This window comes from Miniopterus natalensis, chromosome 5 (assembly GCF_054644295.1).
Source record: "Miniopterus natalensis isolate mMinNat1 chromosome 5, mMinNat1.hap1, whole genome shotgun sequence".
NCBI classification, from domain to species: domain Eukaryota; kingdom Metazoa; phylum Chordata; class Mammalia; order Chiroptera; family Miniopteridae; genus Miniopterus; species Miniopterus natalensis.
Window position 1 is genome coordinate 25,205,730 of NC_142085.1, and position 16,799 is coordinate 25,222,528.

The 16,799-nt window shown below is 36.1% G+C and overlaps 1 pseudogene; it reads left to right on the forward strand.

Moving 5' to 3' along the window:
* Window positions 1-378: 378 nt before the first annotated feature.
* On the forward strand, window positions 379-1,723 carry LOC107525821 (cytochrome c oxidase subunit 7B2, mitochondrial-like; annotated as a pseudogene).
* The last annotated feature ends 15,076 nt before the right edge of the window (window positions 1,724-16,799 follow it).

Below are 16,799 nucleotides of genomic sequence, written 5' to 3' on the forward strand. Positions count from 1 at the left end.
CCAATACCTTTCTAAGCATAACCACACTGGAACCATGCTAGGCTTTCATGTGTGTGGGAGCAGCGACGTATCTTGAAGGTTCCCCTAGATGGTGGTGGTTGCCTCTCCTTGGGTCAGTGTTACTGTCAGCACTTTTTCAGCTGACCTGGAACCAGTTTATTCTTCTGCAATGAGGACAGTAATGTGAGGGTACAATTAGAAGTCTACATCCCTCCCCCGACTTGCTACCACCCTGACCTTGGACTTTCAACCTTCAGAACTGAATCTGAATCTTGAAATTTTGGAGGAGAGCATCTGAGCTTCACAATTCCTACCAGGTCTCTTTACAAGGAAATAGACCAGCAGCTGCAATCAGCTGTCTAGTCCCGTCACACCTTCATGTTGTTTCCCTTGGCTAGAAATATATTAAGTCTCAAGATAAGAAGCATCCAGCAAATTGGGGCAAGGCAGGCTAAAGAAAACACTCCCCCAGGATTTCACGACAAACAGAGTAATGCTGTACTCGCCAGTGGAATCAGTTTCTGTGTTGTTGCATAGATATTTACACCCACCCAGATTAGAATACGGTGGAGCCTGTCCCCTGTTGGCAGAGTCACCCCAAAAGAGAGGGATGGTGAGTCACCATCACAGTTGCTGTAATACAGAATTTTTTCAAAGTCAACTTGTCATTTAAGTACCCCGCTGCTCATTTAAATATAGCATAATTGAAAAATTAAAATACATTTGGAACCTTTAAAAACGACTGTGGTAAGTAGTATAGGGTGAGTGATGGAATCTGTTCTAACCCTTACCATTAAGCCACTCTGATCTGGAAACAAACTTCATGAATATTTCTGAACTCTGTTCATGTCCCTTAATTCATCTGTTTATTCATATTCCACTACAACACAGCTTTAGCTTCTGTTACATTATGAAATATATTAACACCAGGTGGGGGCTAGTGTGCCTTTATTTATCACTTTCTTAGAAATTGCCCTGTGTATTTTTACATGTTAAGCTATTTTCAAATACATTTTAGTATTATTTATAACTAAATAACCCCTTTCATTTTTGTTTGTATTTTATTATGAAGATTTATTAAGAGAGCATAAATTAAGAGTGTGAATAGTTTCATACTACTAAATATTCTTGTCCAGGAACAAGGTAGTATTTCTTTGTCTTGGCTTCCATTTGAGTCTTTTTATCCCCTTTATTGGACTTTTACAGTTATCTTTATATTGGTAATGCACACTGTTAAATTTATTTGTAAGTAAATTATTTTTGTTTTTATATGACAATCTTGTATTGCATTATACTTTTTATCCAGTTATTATTTGTATGAAGGATACTATTATTTTTAATTTGTTTTCTAAATAACTCAATTCTCTTATCATTTTTAATATTTTTTCAGTTCGGAAAGCATGTTCTCATGTTTCCCAGGTATGCAATGATAACATCTACAAAGGCTGAAGATTTGCATTCCCACCATTTATGTTGTGCGCCTGTCTGACTGCACGAGCAAACACTCCTGGAATAGCCCTCACAGTGATGACGCAGCTCTCACACCATCCATTACAACCAAAGGGAATAATCCTGATGTTTCATTGAAACATATGTTTCATTATTCTGTCCAAAGTGACTACTTAGTCCTGTGTTAAAACTGTTGAATTTTATTAAGAATTTCATATGTTTTTTCTCCTTTGTAGTTCTCGATAGTCTTGCCAAAATAAGGTTGCCGTTATGAAGTTATGAACTATTCAATGCCAGATGCAGACAAGTTCACACCTGTTGGCCAATCTCCAGTTCAGAATCTAACCTGCCCTACAGCAACTAACCCTTCTAATTTCTCTAAATTCCACTGTGCCAAGGAAGATTCAGCTCTGCTCCCTTAATAGTACAGAGTGGAACTCAGAAATAGCTGGGCTGTATCATTTCCACAGGTAGGTTGTAAAGGAAACCACAACTTGATCCGTGTCAATGATGGATATATATTTTTTAACAAAATGACTTGATTTATATATTTATTAAATGACTCTCACCAAGCCTATTAATCATACCTGACCTGTACCCAGAAGGAATAGGTCTCAAAGTTTTACCAGTGACAGGGAAACAAAAGCACAACCATCAGAAGCCAAGGATTTGGACAAATCACATTAGTAACTGTCATTAATTTCAGTTTCACAGATTCTTCAATCTGCTTAGATTCAGAAGAGAAAGATGTTTAAGGCAGAAATCTCCCACAAGAGATGACTTAATCATTCCTTTTGCAAATATCACAGAAAAGGGGTAAATATAAGTCTACATCAAGTGCTTTTTACGACACGGCCCTCTGCTCAGTAGGCTTGGCTCTAAGCACACACAAGAATTGTATCTGAGAAGAAATATTCTTAATTCCATACAGTGTTTTTTAATAAGCAGAAGTTAATAGTCCTATTCTGAGGCTGAGCAGTCTCAAATTACGTAAACAGAGAAACCATTTTACTTCAAATCACATTTCATCCAAGGGTTCCCCATGCTAGAAGGGTGTTATCTTTCATTTTAAAAGAAAAAAAGGCCAGTTAACTTTGCTTGCTAACTGTGCAACATAATAACCAACTAGAGGTTGGGTGTCATCAAGTTTTAGATTTAGTGCATTACCATGAGGCTGTATCTGATGGGAAATGAGGAAGAAAACATGAAAAAAAAGTATAAAAATGAAATAATCAATTTTACATGATATAGAAAATATTTTTATCTTCTCTTCTGTAATACATATTTTTACAGGTTTTATAATATAACTTCTTGTAGGCTTCCCAATATCTTTTGTAGAAAGAGCTGAAGAATAAGTTGACATAGTATTATTTTCAACTCTTTATTAAAATTGTGAGATTGATAGAAAATAATAGATGGATTTTTATATTTAGGAGGCTTTACATACTTCAAATGTTGTGGTTTACTTTTGGATATTCTCAAAATTTTATTCTTAAAGATCATGAACCTTAATAATAATCATGAGCAATACAAACAAGTTTAGTAAAATGTGCCAATGGTAAGAAAATTAGTAATTACAAACACGCAGTGATTAGATTAAATTAAATTAAAGTTTCAAGAAAAAAGAAAGTATCACTTTTTTAAGCAAGATGCTAATAAGAATATACATTTTAGATATACTCATCTTTCTAAAGACCTACCCAGAATAATATTACCTAATAATTAATTGCTTGTTTTAACATTTATATCTTCTATTGAAACATCTTACTCAAATTGATACCTTACCCCAACTATAATTAGCACAGTACCTGAGACACAATAGACACTTGATCTATTTTAATTAGATTATAAAACTGTTTTGTTTTTTTTCATAATTACCTTGTTTTGTAATTTTCATAACTATATGGCTCAACAGCAAACATGGTCTTTAATTAGTATTTTAAATGAGTTCACTAGCAACCTGATCATACCTAAGAAATATGATAAAATTTAGATTTTAAGCCACCCAGGCCATGAAATAGATCTTACGGGAATTCATTAATAGACAGCCAGTTCATGAAGTCCAAATAGCATCCTGGACATATCCATTTCTTCACCCAAATTATAAAGTCCTGTACACTTTCATTGGGGGCTTCCCACAGTCTTTGAAGAAGGAACCAGATTGATAGTCACACTGTTTTCTTTGTCAGCCTTTCTTCCTCCCTTCCTTCCTCCCTCCCTTCCTTTTTCTTTCCTCTCTTCATTCACCCCCTCCCTTCTTTCTTTTCTTCCTCTCCCTCTCCTGCCCCCTCCCTCTCTCCCCTTCCCTCTCCAGTCTCTCTCTTCTATTCTCCCTCTCTTCCTTTCTCCCTTCTCTCTGGAAAACACATTAACAAAAGTTGATGATAATGGAGACAATATTTCAGTCCACACTGAAAAATTAGTTGAAAATAGGAAAAACAAATAAAGACAATGGACCATAACCCTCTTCACTGAAACTGGCCAAAATTCCAATGGATTTTCAAGGAAAACCCCTCAGCTCAAAGGAGAGACCTTAAGGAGCTCTCTATCAGTCAGCCTCTAATCCTACAACAGAAGTTTACTCAGGAAAACCATGAGCTGAAGGGAAACAAGCAGAAGTTGACAGATGTGGAAGGAGTGCAGGCTAATCCAACATTCAATAAATGAACTGCAAATGTCAGAATCGAAGGAGACGCTGTAACATACCAAGTTATTATTAATCAGAAAGTCCATGACAACTGGCTCGATATTTCTGCTGAAGAAAGAGCTCTGACATAGAGAATACACAGGCTATCGTCCTGAAACAGAACTCAATACAATGCTCCAGAGATTCACAAAGGTAAAGCTAATTCCAAAAATATCTGGCTCTCAAGTCCCTCCGCAGAAAGATGTCCAAAAGACAGATTGGCTCTGCTGCCCCAAGCTGGTGGACGACATTACCTATGCCTGTCATAATCCAACAACTTTGTCTTCTAAACTTCACCAAAGAGAAATGCCTAAAATAAACTTGTGCCTCTGGATAATCACCCACCTGGATCTAGCACAGCAGCTAAGTTTACTTGAAACATATCTGTCTTTGATCTGAGCTCCAGTGCAAATCACTATTGAGATGTGATCAAGATGACTTTCCCCCCCCCTTTCCCTGTGAGTGGAGAAAGATCTAATTACCTCTTGATCAAAGAGATATGTCAAAAAGCTGTCTGAGGATTTCAGACTCCTTCTGGTACTGAGAATTAAAGAAAAATATCTGTCTCCCATCTGGACACTAGGGCTACCTCATTGATGCACAGTGGCTGAAATGTTTATTTGTCCATCCTGTGTCAATGACAAAATGTCTAATCTACTAAAAATGGAGTAGAAAGACCAACTGCTCTGATTTGCTCCGACTGCCCAGATTTTAGCACTAAAAGTCCCACATCCCGGGAAACTCCAAGACTAAGTATCTGAGACAGATATATCTTCTCTGCATGAAAAAGGCCTGCCCAGGCACCAACGTGAGACTGGGACTGGGATCCCACACAGGTGCGGCGAACACCTGCACGAGTAGGATAAAAGTACACTGTCCTGGGCCCAAATCCAGGGAGGCCCTTGTGATGACTCCCTTCTTCTGAAAACAAAGTTATAAAAATTTGACCCCAAGGTTTAAAAAGTCACGTTAGCAATTCTATTTTTGTCTCTTCTGAATCTAAATGACATGTACCCTAAGATCATTATGAGAATACTCATGATCTAGGTAATCACATTAATTATTTGAATAAATTTTTACATCTTACTTGTGCCCTGACACACCTCCCTGCTGGACCTTTGTAATGAAACTTACTCTGGAGTCAATTTTGCCCTGATTGCTATGCTTTCCCTCTTTAACAGAACTTATTTCCCACTACTTGGGCATTGTACATTCTTGAAGCAAACAATTCAGTGCTGATCATGTGTTTTACTAAATGAAGGCCACCATTTAAATAACTGCCTATGGTACTTGAATTGTGCCACACAAAAAATACGTGTGCTTTATTTCAGTTCATGAAGTTCGGGTAAGTGACAAATTATTTAAGATATCAATAAAACAGCTTTATTTTAAAAATCCATATTATAAAATTAAGCTATTTCCTTCAATTAATTAACTTCTTGAAATCCACTGACTATAGAAAACACTGGGTTAATGTGATCCCTATCTGCCAGATTGGCTATCATCAATAAATCAACAAACAAGTGCTGGCAAGGGCGTGGAGAAAAGGGAACCCTCATGTACTTTTGGTGGGAATGCAGACCGGTGCAGCCACTATGGAAAACAGTATGGAGTTTCCTCAAAAAATTAAAAATTTAACTACCTTTTTACCCAGTAATCCCACTTCTGGAAATATATCCTAAAAATCCAGAAGCACCAATTCAAAAGAGTATATCCACCTCTATGTTCATAGCAGCATTATTTACAAATAGCTAAGGTCTTGAAACAGCCCAAATGCCCATCAGTACATGCGTGGATAAAAAGGTTTGGTATATTTACACAGTGGAATACTATTCAGCAGTAAAAAGGGAAACCTTATCTTTTGTAACAACATGGATGGACATGGAGATTATTATGCCAAGTGAAATAAGCTAGTTGAGAAAGAAAAATACCAGATGATCTCACTTATATGTGGAATCTAATGAACAAAATAAACTGATGAACAGAATAGAAAACAGAGGCATGGATACATGGAACAGACTGCCAGCTGTCAGAGGGGAGAGGAGAGGGGGGACTTGATGAAAGATGGAGGGATTAGCCAAAGACATACATGCATAACCCATAGATACAGACAACAGTGTGGTGATGGGCAGGGGAAAAAGGAGTGGGCCTGAGTGAAGGTGGGCAAGGGGGGGAGGTTGGAAAAGGGGACATCTGGAATAGTGTTAACAGTAAAAATAAAGTAATAAAATAAAATAAAAAAGTAAATGCTAAAAAAAAACAAAAAAACTAGGTTGTAAAAAATTGAGGCAATGCCAATTCTAAAATATTTTTCAATCAACATTACAGACAAAACACAGAAGCAGGTTTGGAAATGTTAGAAAATTTCTCTTCAAAAAACTAAGAATGAAAACCTATTTTAGTTCTTCATATTATCACAAAAACAAGACAGGGTTCAGAAGGTAGCACAAATACCCTGAACTTTCCCTGCCAACAGAAAACATGCAGTTGTATGCTTGAATTTTATTTAATTTCTAATAATACCTCCCCCCCCATTTTAAAGCAATAAATGTTATTTAAAATTTCATTTTAAAAATTTAAAATATTTTTTCCAAAACAAAAGAATTAAAACCACCTACAATTTCTGTTATCATATTTTGTTTCCGTTCAGTATTTTTTGCAACACATTTTATGTAGCATTTGGGAGATGGCACTTAAAAGAACTAGACCCATCCTGCTTCCGATTTTCCGTGGGTGGTGGGGGACTCAAGGAATAGTCACACTAGGTGATACTCCCTCCGGAGCAGATCAGAGTGGACCGCGGCCTGGGACTGAGGACGGCCTCTGTTGCCAGGCTGGCTACATAGCCTTCCCGGCCATCTTTCCCGAAATTCTTCACAAAGCCACTCTGTCCTGAAACCCTCACCAGGGACGGGCGCTCTAGCTTCTGAATAGAGGCCACTCTGGTTTCCAATCTCCACGTTTGGTTAGGTTCCATGGAATTTTTCTTTCCTATCTGGGCTTTCTTTTATTGCCCCAAGTGAATCATTATTTTTCTTAAGAGAGAAAAGGGGTGGAAAGGGAAAGTAAAAAATAAATTGGAAATGATGCAAGTGACAATACATGCTGAGAGAAAAGAGGAAATGTTTGTTTTAAGATATATTCTATAGGGCCTGGCCGGGCGTGGCTCAGTGGTTGAGCGTCGACCTAGGATCCAGGTGGTCAGGGTTCGATTCCCGGTCAGGGCACATGCCTGGGTTGTGGGCTTGATCAATGACTCTCTCATCATTGATGCTTCTCTCTCTCTCCCTCTCCTTTCCTCTCTCTGAAATCAATAAAGATATATTAAAAAAAAAAAAAAAAAGACATATTCTATAGGAAGGAAAAATATTCATATACAATCTAACTGAATCCATTAGAGGCAAAACACCAGATTCCAACAGCTGAACTCATCAGGAAGGCACATTTTATAAAAATACCATCATAGGCATTCACATTCGATTTATCTTTTCTCTCTTTTGGTGGGGATGGTACCATTTATTTATTTATTTGGATCCTAGAAATGAGTATTTAATGACACCTCAAGAGAGGAGCATGAAAAGAGGTCAGCCCCCAATTAGGGGAGTGTACTGATTAAGAAGAAAGTTTGTTTTCACACAGCACCCTCTATAATCAACCTATTTTGCTGTTGCTGGTAAAGCTTATTCTGAAAACTAAAATGTGACTTTCTAATAATGTTTAGGAATTTTTATATATGCAGCAGAACTTCATAAAGCAAAACCTATTATCCATTGCTATTTCCTGAAAATATCATACACCCATTTGTTTCTGGTTGCATTTGTTAGTTTGCTATTAACAAGATGAAAAATTGAGACACACAATTCTGTGTGCCCCACTAATTATGTCAACACAGAGCCTCTTTGTGTGTCCTGCTCTATCTTGTATTAATTTCTATACTCAACAACATAGAGAGTTTATATTTATTAGAATTTTTAATAACTTTTTTCACAGAGAAAAGACCATCAATAAGAGAATGTTCTGTAGAGTGCCTATTCCCTGAATTCTGATTCTCAAGGAAATACCCATTTCCACGAGTGCCTTGCCAGGGCTTTCCCAGTATTCTGCAACCTTTGGACAAAACCATAAACATACCTTATATGCAACAGAAAGAGAGAGGAAACACATTCCAGAAATATAGAGACTACAGTCCTCAATTTCAGTAACTTAATCTAAACTAGAACTGATAGTCCCTCCTTTGTTGCTGGCTTCCTATGTCCCATACCTTCAGCCAGCAGCTTTGCTGGTTGGGTTTTTCTTCTGGCTGGTGATCTAAGCCTGAATTCCTTATTCCTGAGGAAATCAGTGTAGGATGCAATAGTTAGGTCTTAGCTAGTACTATCCAACATATTTGTAGAATAAAGGACCCCTGAGCAACCCCCCCACCCTCTCACCTCCACCCTACACCTATGCCAGGGCTCCCAGCCATTCATTTGGTTGTAACAATCCCAATTCTCCTCAAAAGTCAGGATCAATTAATACACCCAAACCATCCCCCCTTTTTTTGTCTCTTTGCCCTCACGGTGTGCAAAGACCAAATGACTAGGTAGCTGTCTCACACTTAAATTAAGAGTGGAGGGAGAACGTCTCCCCCACTGCTCCCTTCACCTTGGCGGGGAAGAAGCTATTACTGTACATTAAGCACATTCTTTGCTCGCCCTCTAACTCTTCCTTTTGGAATGGGAAATTAGGGGAAGGACATGTATGATCCTTTACTCAACATCTTGGGCTCTCTATTAAAGCAGTATCTCCTCCAGTTACAGGCACCCTCCCCACCCATGGGGGAAAGTACCCTGCCCTGTCACAGGGCAGCATGGTGGTCCATTGGTGCCAGCAGCAGGGTGGGCGAGCCTGTTTAATTCAGGTGTCGGGGTTAGAGAGCCCAGGGTGGCCCCACACCTGCACCGCATCTCTCGTCCCGTGAGTCTCCTCTAAAGCTGGTACTTTAGCCTTCGGCCTCACTCTTGTGCCTGCCTCTCAAATGTTCCAAACCTGGAGCTAAGGATGCGGTCACCCCTTCTGAAACCCACACTACTGGCGAAAAGGATCTGATTCTCCCCAAAGCAGAGATTTTATTTTCCTGACAGCTATTGATCTGGAAACTTTTCTTAACTATTTTTATTTTTAGAGTCTCACGTGCCACACAAAACTAGGGGATCTGGAACAAACTTCATGAAAGAATCTAGAACCCTAGAATTTAAGCCAGGTCTATAAGGAGGTACAACTGCAGCTTTGTTCCATTTAACATGTGCAAGTTTCCAAACCTTTAAGAATACAACATAACATCTGTATTGAACCACAAGCCATTTTTTTCCAAGGTTTTTTGGTTATTATTTGGAAGTGATATAAAGCCTCTTTCCTGGTGGTAATGTTTAATAAAAACAACTAAGCAAAAAAATATTTTTTTATGGAATCAAGAAGATAATTTTAAGCATCAGCCCTAAAGTTTTAGGACACTGGAGGGATTATTTTAAAACTGTTTTCTAAAACTAGTTATGGCGCTGAAGGTGTGAGTGTGTAGAGGTTTATATTGTGTGGGTGAATGAAAAAATAACGAACTATCTTAAATTATAAAAAGCTATGCAATAGTTCCTTTTTTTAGTGTAATGGTATTTTCTAACTTATTTTGCTAAGTAAAAAATTAAGGGAACATATGTTAACAACTGCCTTGAGAAAATGGATACTTATCATACATTCATGTGAAGCCATTCGAGTATTGTTTAAGTAGAAGCCATTATCATGGTTGATTTCTTTTTGTATCTTTAAGTTTTCCTACAAGTGGTATAAGAATGTTGACCCGAAGCAATCCAGGCTGAAAACATGCCACTTTTAATTTAGAAGGAGTTCTCTTAAAATTCGACTAATATTCAAATTGTATAAATTGCTTAACTAGCTGCTACATGCTTTACTATATTGGATGTAGGTTTGTTAAACATTACTTTAAAAATAGAAAGCAATTAGAATGGATAGCCTCCATGAGTGTTTAATCTAAGAGTTTATTTTGAATAAAAATGTATAAATTGTGGATTAGCATGTTATTAATAGCTCCCCAGTCTTAGAAAGATGGTTTTAAATTTATCATTAAGTATATAGGCCTTTATTTTCAGTTTTCTGATGACATTTTTTACTGATTACCTTTCTCCAGATTTTAATCATAATGACATTTGAACCATTTGCTGCCCTAGAAAAAGGAGAAGAAATTCCACTCTGACCAAGTGACGACTAGCTAAATAATAATGAAATGAATACATAAACTACATCAGATGTTCTCTAGCTATGAAACTGAGGGATGCACCAGAGGCCCAGCAGAAGCTCTGTGGTGGAGTGACTAGGGCCAAAGGAGAAACAAAGTAAAGTACTTTTATTCTTCACTTTTATTTTTATTTTTTGCAAAATAGGGTAATGGAAAGGACTAGCATATAAGAAAATATGTTAAAATCAAAATTGTATTCCTTTGGGATTCCCATTTGCTCACACTTATCGATACACTGTTTCTTGGGATTTAACCTTCAAAAAACACTTTAAAAATAGTATGTTATTGTTTCTTATGTTAACCACTTTTTAAATTTTGTCTATTAGTTTTGGATGCTGTTACACTTGATTGCAGTTCTGGGGCAAATAGTAAGAATTATTTTCATATGATCAATGTTGTTTCTAATTTACTGCTGTGATGGAAAATGTTATTTGTAATAGTAATAAAGAGTTACTTTATGTTATTGTGTCCCATAGATACAATTTTCCATAGAACAAACCAAAATCTGAGTTAGAACACATTTTTGTTTCTTTTCTTTTTTTATGGGGCAGAGTGAGAAGTGACTAAAAGAGAAAGAAAGTCAACTTGAAGCTGAGATAGACCTACAATTGCATCCAGGCTGTTTCACATGGTATCCTGGTTTCCACTTGACTTTGGGCAAAATACTACCATCTGTGAGCTTCATACTCCTCACCTCTAAAATGGAAATAATAATACCTATCCAACAGGGTTGTTGTAAAGTCTCAGTACTTAACACATCTGACAAAGGATTTCATAAATTTTAGAATACCCCTCACTTCCTTTTGCGCCAAAATATATATTTTTTTTTACTAATAAGGACATTTTCGGTGAACTACTGATGCCAGCAAAGAAAAAAAGACGTCCACAGGAATGCATGAAGTCTTCCTAGAAGATTTATTTTAAAATAAGAAGCAAATGGATACCATATCCAAACCAAAGTCAGTTCTGCTGAGTTTTTCTCCCATCTGAGAAAACATATCTCATAACACTTTACTTCATTAACCAACTTAAGAGTATAGAGCTTCCCTAATCCTCCTGTGCACTGTGATTATTAAAATTCTTGGCAGCTTGATGTGCTAGAGATGAGAACAGATTAACTCTATTATCCGCAGTGAGGCATGCTTTATTACAGCACTACCTTGCCTCCTATTACGTGGGTTTAGCTTGTCAAAAGTAACAAATGAAAGACTTAAGTTTCCATAACTTTTTCCTCCCACTTCATCTATTATATCTTTCGATATCCTCAAAAGTGCTTTTTATACTCCAAAGAAACCTGGACTTAGATAGTCTTTGAATTTCAATGTCAAAACGGCCATAATATATTAACTTTGCCAGACGAAGTTTGAGCCAAATATTTTTTTGTTAGCTTTCTATCAGAGAGCAAGTTCTGTCCAACACGTTTTAATTTATTTATAGAGACATTCTGTTAGCAACACTTGACTCTTTCCCACCAACTGGGGAGACACAAAGGAAACCTGCGGCAGCTCTAGTGCCTAACCAACTGCCTCAGTTTTTCTTATTTTTAAAATTTCAGATAATAAATGCCTGCTTTGGGTTGGTATTGAGAATGAACTGATCTCCAAGTTTCCTTTTAATTCTCAAATTCTCTATATCTATGAGTAGCTTAAGCACTTACTAGAAATCCTCGTGGATTTGCCCGATTAAGGCACAAAACAAGCACAAAATAAAATCTAATTAAAATCAAGGCGCATAAAGTCCAAGTTTCCCTCTAATCTCAGTCCTTAACTACTAATAAGGACTCTCATTCTCTCAAGACACAAGATAAGTTGATTCTCATTTGCATTTTAATTTAACATAAACACTATGTACTAGGAACGGGGGTTGCAAAGATAAACTGAATAATCATAGTCTCTGTCCTATCAGATCTTAAAGTCTAGGCCAGGTGTCTTAGTCCATTCAAGCTGCTATAACAAAATGATATAGTCTGGATGGTTTATAAACAACAGAAGTGTATTCCTTACAGTTATGGAGCGTAGATGTCCAAGACCAGGATGCCAGCACTGTCAGGTCAGTGAAGGTCCCTCTTCTGGGCTTCAGGTGGGCATTTTCTCATTGTATCCGCACACGGCAGGGGGAAAGAAAGAGCTCTCTGGAGTCTCTTTTATGTTAGCACTTATCCCATTCATGAGGACTCACTCTCAAGACTTAATCTCCTCCCAAAGATCCCACCTTCGAATACCATCACGTTGGGGGTTAGAATTTCAACTTACGAATTCTGAGGAGACATAAATATTCAGTCCATAACAAAGAAAGACAAGCAAATAATTAAAGACAGAATAAGGGCTTTGATGAGGCCAGTCTTTGAATGTTTCTGGTTTTTGGCTCGCACAACTGAATTAATGGTAATTGCTGTCAAATTCTAAGAGCGAGTGCACAGTGCTTCAGGAGACCAGAAGAGAAATCGTCATTTCAGTGTAGGGTATTCAGCTTGGGATATTCAGTTGAATTTTAAATGCCTTTCCCAGAAAGAGCTTTCAACAATATATAACCTTTCTCTAATCTTAATGTTGATGCTAAAACTGGAATCATTTGATCCATGATTAAAGAAAGTGGAATCTCTGATGGGAATTATTTGGAGATTCCAATAAACCTTCAACCAAATGAGAGAGATGGGGAACCATGTTCCCCAGCTGGCCGAGGAAGAAAAGTCCCAGGGGTCAAGTTCATTTTAGAATGCTGCTAAGACATGAAAGGTAACATGTGATTACAACTAGAGGATGATTTGGGGGTTGGGGTACATGTTTTACTCTTTTAAAGAACAAAATTGGAAATTACTTCCTGTGATTGGAAAGGATCTAGCCATAGAACTTCAAAGCTCAGTGTTCTGTGAGCTTGTCTCTTTATCTCGTATATAGTCTCATGAGCTGGAAGAAATATTTAGGGCCAGAGGCTGTATTGTAAATTTTTTTCTAGTTGCTCAGCAGTACTGAGAGAGAAAATTAAACACCTTTTTTCATTAGGTTGGAAATAAGAGATCTCGAAAGGACTGTAAAAATAGACAGTGCTGAGGGAAAAGGAACCCAAAGCTCAGAGAAACGCCTTTGATTATCAACTAAAAGTTCAAATTTAATTAACACAGGCAAAGTTACAGATACTGTTTTTCACTGATCCTAAGTTCAAATTTGCTCACAATAAAGTGGTAAATAATTTCTTTAATGAGCATCAGTCGTCTCAAAGTTGAGGTCATTCTGGTAGCATTCTCAATGTAACTTAAGCTTAAGCATGTACAAACTCAGTAGTAGCTATTTATTTTGTCATAATTTTAATAATTTTGAGGACTTTCAGTACCCATGTTGAATTTAATTGCCACAAAATGCCCTCAAAAATATTGTGTTGATTCAGCATTGAATAAAAAGTTACCATATACCCACAAAAACATGGGAACAAAGCAGTGTAATATATTATAAATATCTGTGTCTAATAATTACAAAAGAACTTTTTCAATAATTATAAATTTTTTAAAAATTGGTGAGAACATTTTCTATACTCAGCAAATTTAATCATATAATACAGTGTTATCAACTATAGTCACTATGTTATACATTAGATACTCAATAAAGAAAAATATGAGAGGTGACAAATGTGATAATTAACTAGATGGGGGGAATCTTAAATGATTTTTAAAAAGCATAATATTACTGCATAATTGGCAATGTCCTTTCCTTAATTATGGTACATAAAACAATGGTGCCAGTTAAAATCAAAGACATCTTAGACCTGATGAAATGTGGAAAGTGAACAAATCCCAAAGTATTCCACTGTCTCTTCAAGTATATTTAATTATGTATCTTTTTAGTGTTACTTATTCTTAGTTGATTATTTTAAGTTGTTTTGAAAACTAGAGTCTGGATCTCAAAAAACACTTCCCCCCACCCCCGGACTTTTTTTTTTTTTTAAGGTACTATAATCGTTGGTGCTACCTGATGGCAGGAAATCCTAATTATTGGGAAAGTATTAAAAGGAAAAACAATTTCTAAAGTGCTGAAACTAAGTTTTAAAGTAATACATTCTGGCAAATGTCCCAGACACTTTTATGGACCCAGAAGAATTGTTGCACTGGACTGTATAAAGGAAGTGACATGGTAGATTTAGATTCTGATTAACTTTTCCCAAGGATTTAAGAGGAACATTCTCTAAATCAATGTTTGTCAGTGGGGGGAATGTAAATTTCAGTAGTTTGTTTCCTGGATTGGTAGCAGATCATTTGTGCATGCCGTAAGTGCTGAGCACCTGTTTGTCTAAGCAGCTACACTGGACTCTGCGGCAGATGCAATTATAAATAGGCAGAGTCCCTGTCATCAACGACTTTATAATCTGGACTCGGAGCTAACATGTGTATGCAAATAACTATAACTCAAAATGATAAAAAGTTTTCAGGGAGACATGAATCAAGGACCCTGCTGGCAAGGTGTTTACATACCTCTCTATTTTGGGTGAAAGCAGAAGGGGGGTGGGACATCAGACAATCAAATACAGGCAGTTGTGTGACACAAGGTGTTTTAATGAACTACCTGTAAAAAATGTGAAGATGGGTCTAATATTCTTCAAAGTCAACTTCAGTGTTCATCCACTTTAAGATGATTGTTTTAAGATCTGGGGGAATAAAAGGGAAAATAGAAAGTATTAACATTGCTTTTCCTTATGAGGCCACAGCATTGGGTTTTTTAAATAGAATTTAAATTTGTGTAATTTTTCAGTGACGTATCTCCTTTTTAAAATGTGTTAGCATTTTAAGATTTAAGTTGAAGTAATTTTCAATTTTATAATTTTTCACCAATGATTTCAAGGTTCTTGCTGCAATAAAGAAATCATTTTTTTATTAATGGGTTAATAAAATGATTTAGTACTTTCTCTTTTTATGTTCCACAGTTGAATACATTTTTGTGTCCACGTGTTTGCTTGTTTTTGTTTGTTATTTCTTTGCCATCACATTTTGTAGGTACTTCTTTATTTCACTTTCTAGAATAATTACTTATTTATAAGATTGTCTTTTTATTTAATCATGAGTATTGAAGGCAGAAACTATATCCTACTCAATTATCCTTCCAAATCACCTAGTAGAGTCCCTGGAACTTAGCAACAACTCAATAAATATACCATGTATAAATGAATGCAAGAAAAATGCCTCTACTAGTGGAAATACATTTTAAAATGTATAAAAAGCACATGAATAATATCTTGGTTTTCATGCATTATATGTCAAATTTCAATTCCAAGACACTATATATTTTTATTTACATCAAAATTTTTAATTTTGTAAAATGCCATTACTTTTCATAGGTAACAAACAGCTATTGTTATATAGAAAACCACTAACGGGGGGGGGGGGGGGGGACGGTATATGTATTATGTGTAATTGTCTGCCTGAAGTGAACACAATTCAAATTATAAACTGTAATTTAATTATTTTCCCAATAAGCTACTGAAAGTTGTGAATAGTGCCTCAATACCCTTCAATGTACTTATCACAAATTTTACTTAAACTTAGTCGGAGAAAGCCCATTCATTTCCATTACTTTGAACTCTTGTTGTAGCTACTGACAACCAACTATTGGTTGCCTATACAGATAAATACCCAGATAAGTAACTATTATACAGAAAGATAACTCTTAAATCAGCCTAAGAATGGTGATGGGGCAGGGGAAAGTGTTAAAGGAATAGGAAACATTTATAATAAAGATGTAAACTTAGTGTGCTGGGGTTTTATTTGATATAATCACCATACATCCAAGAGCCACTATAGTTGCTAATCCATGTAAAAGAGAAAACAGATTTAAGGTTTATTATATTTAATATAATAAAAACAGTTATTTTAAAACAGTGATGTGTAGAAAAGATGGTACTATTTTCCACATGCTTCTAAATAACATAAATAATCATAAATAATGATATTTTAAAGAGAGAAACAGTGGTCAGATCATAAAGATCTCTTTGCTTTTACAATTCTATCAACTAGATGCAGGTCTTTAAAACTGTGGACTATATTACTCATCTCTAGGACCTAGTCTATTTGTCACTTAATTGACAATAAATGAACAGATAATATCACTAATGAGAGCTACAATCAAAATGCATTAGAGTGATTGATTAGATGTTTATTTATAATGGATTTTAAATTTTATTTTATAAAAGCATGAAATCAATTTGCGTGTTAGTCTATTTAAGTGAATCAAAACTGAATAAAGTTCGATTTGAACACTTCTCTGCCAATCTTTCTTCTTTTCTCCCCAGAGGAAACTCATTAACAATGTATTTAATATACGTTGCCCCATTTTTAATGCTTATTTAAATACATATGCATATATTTAACCATAATAGATATGCATATTTTGT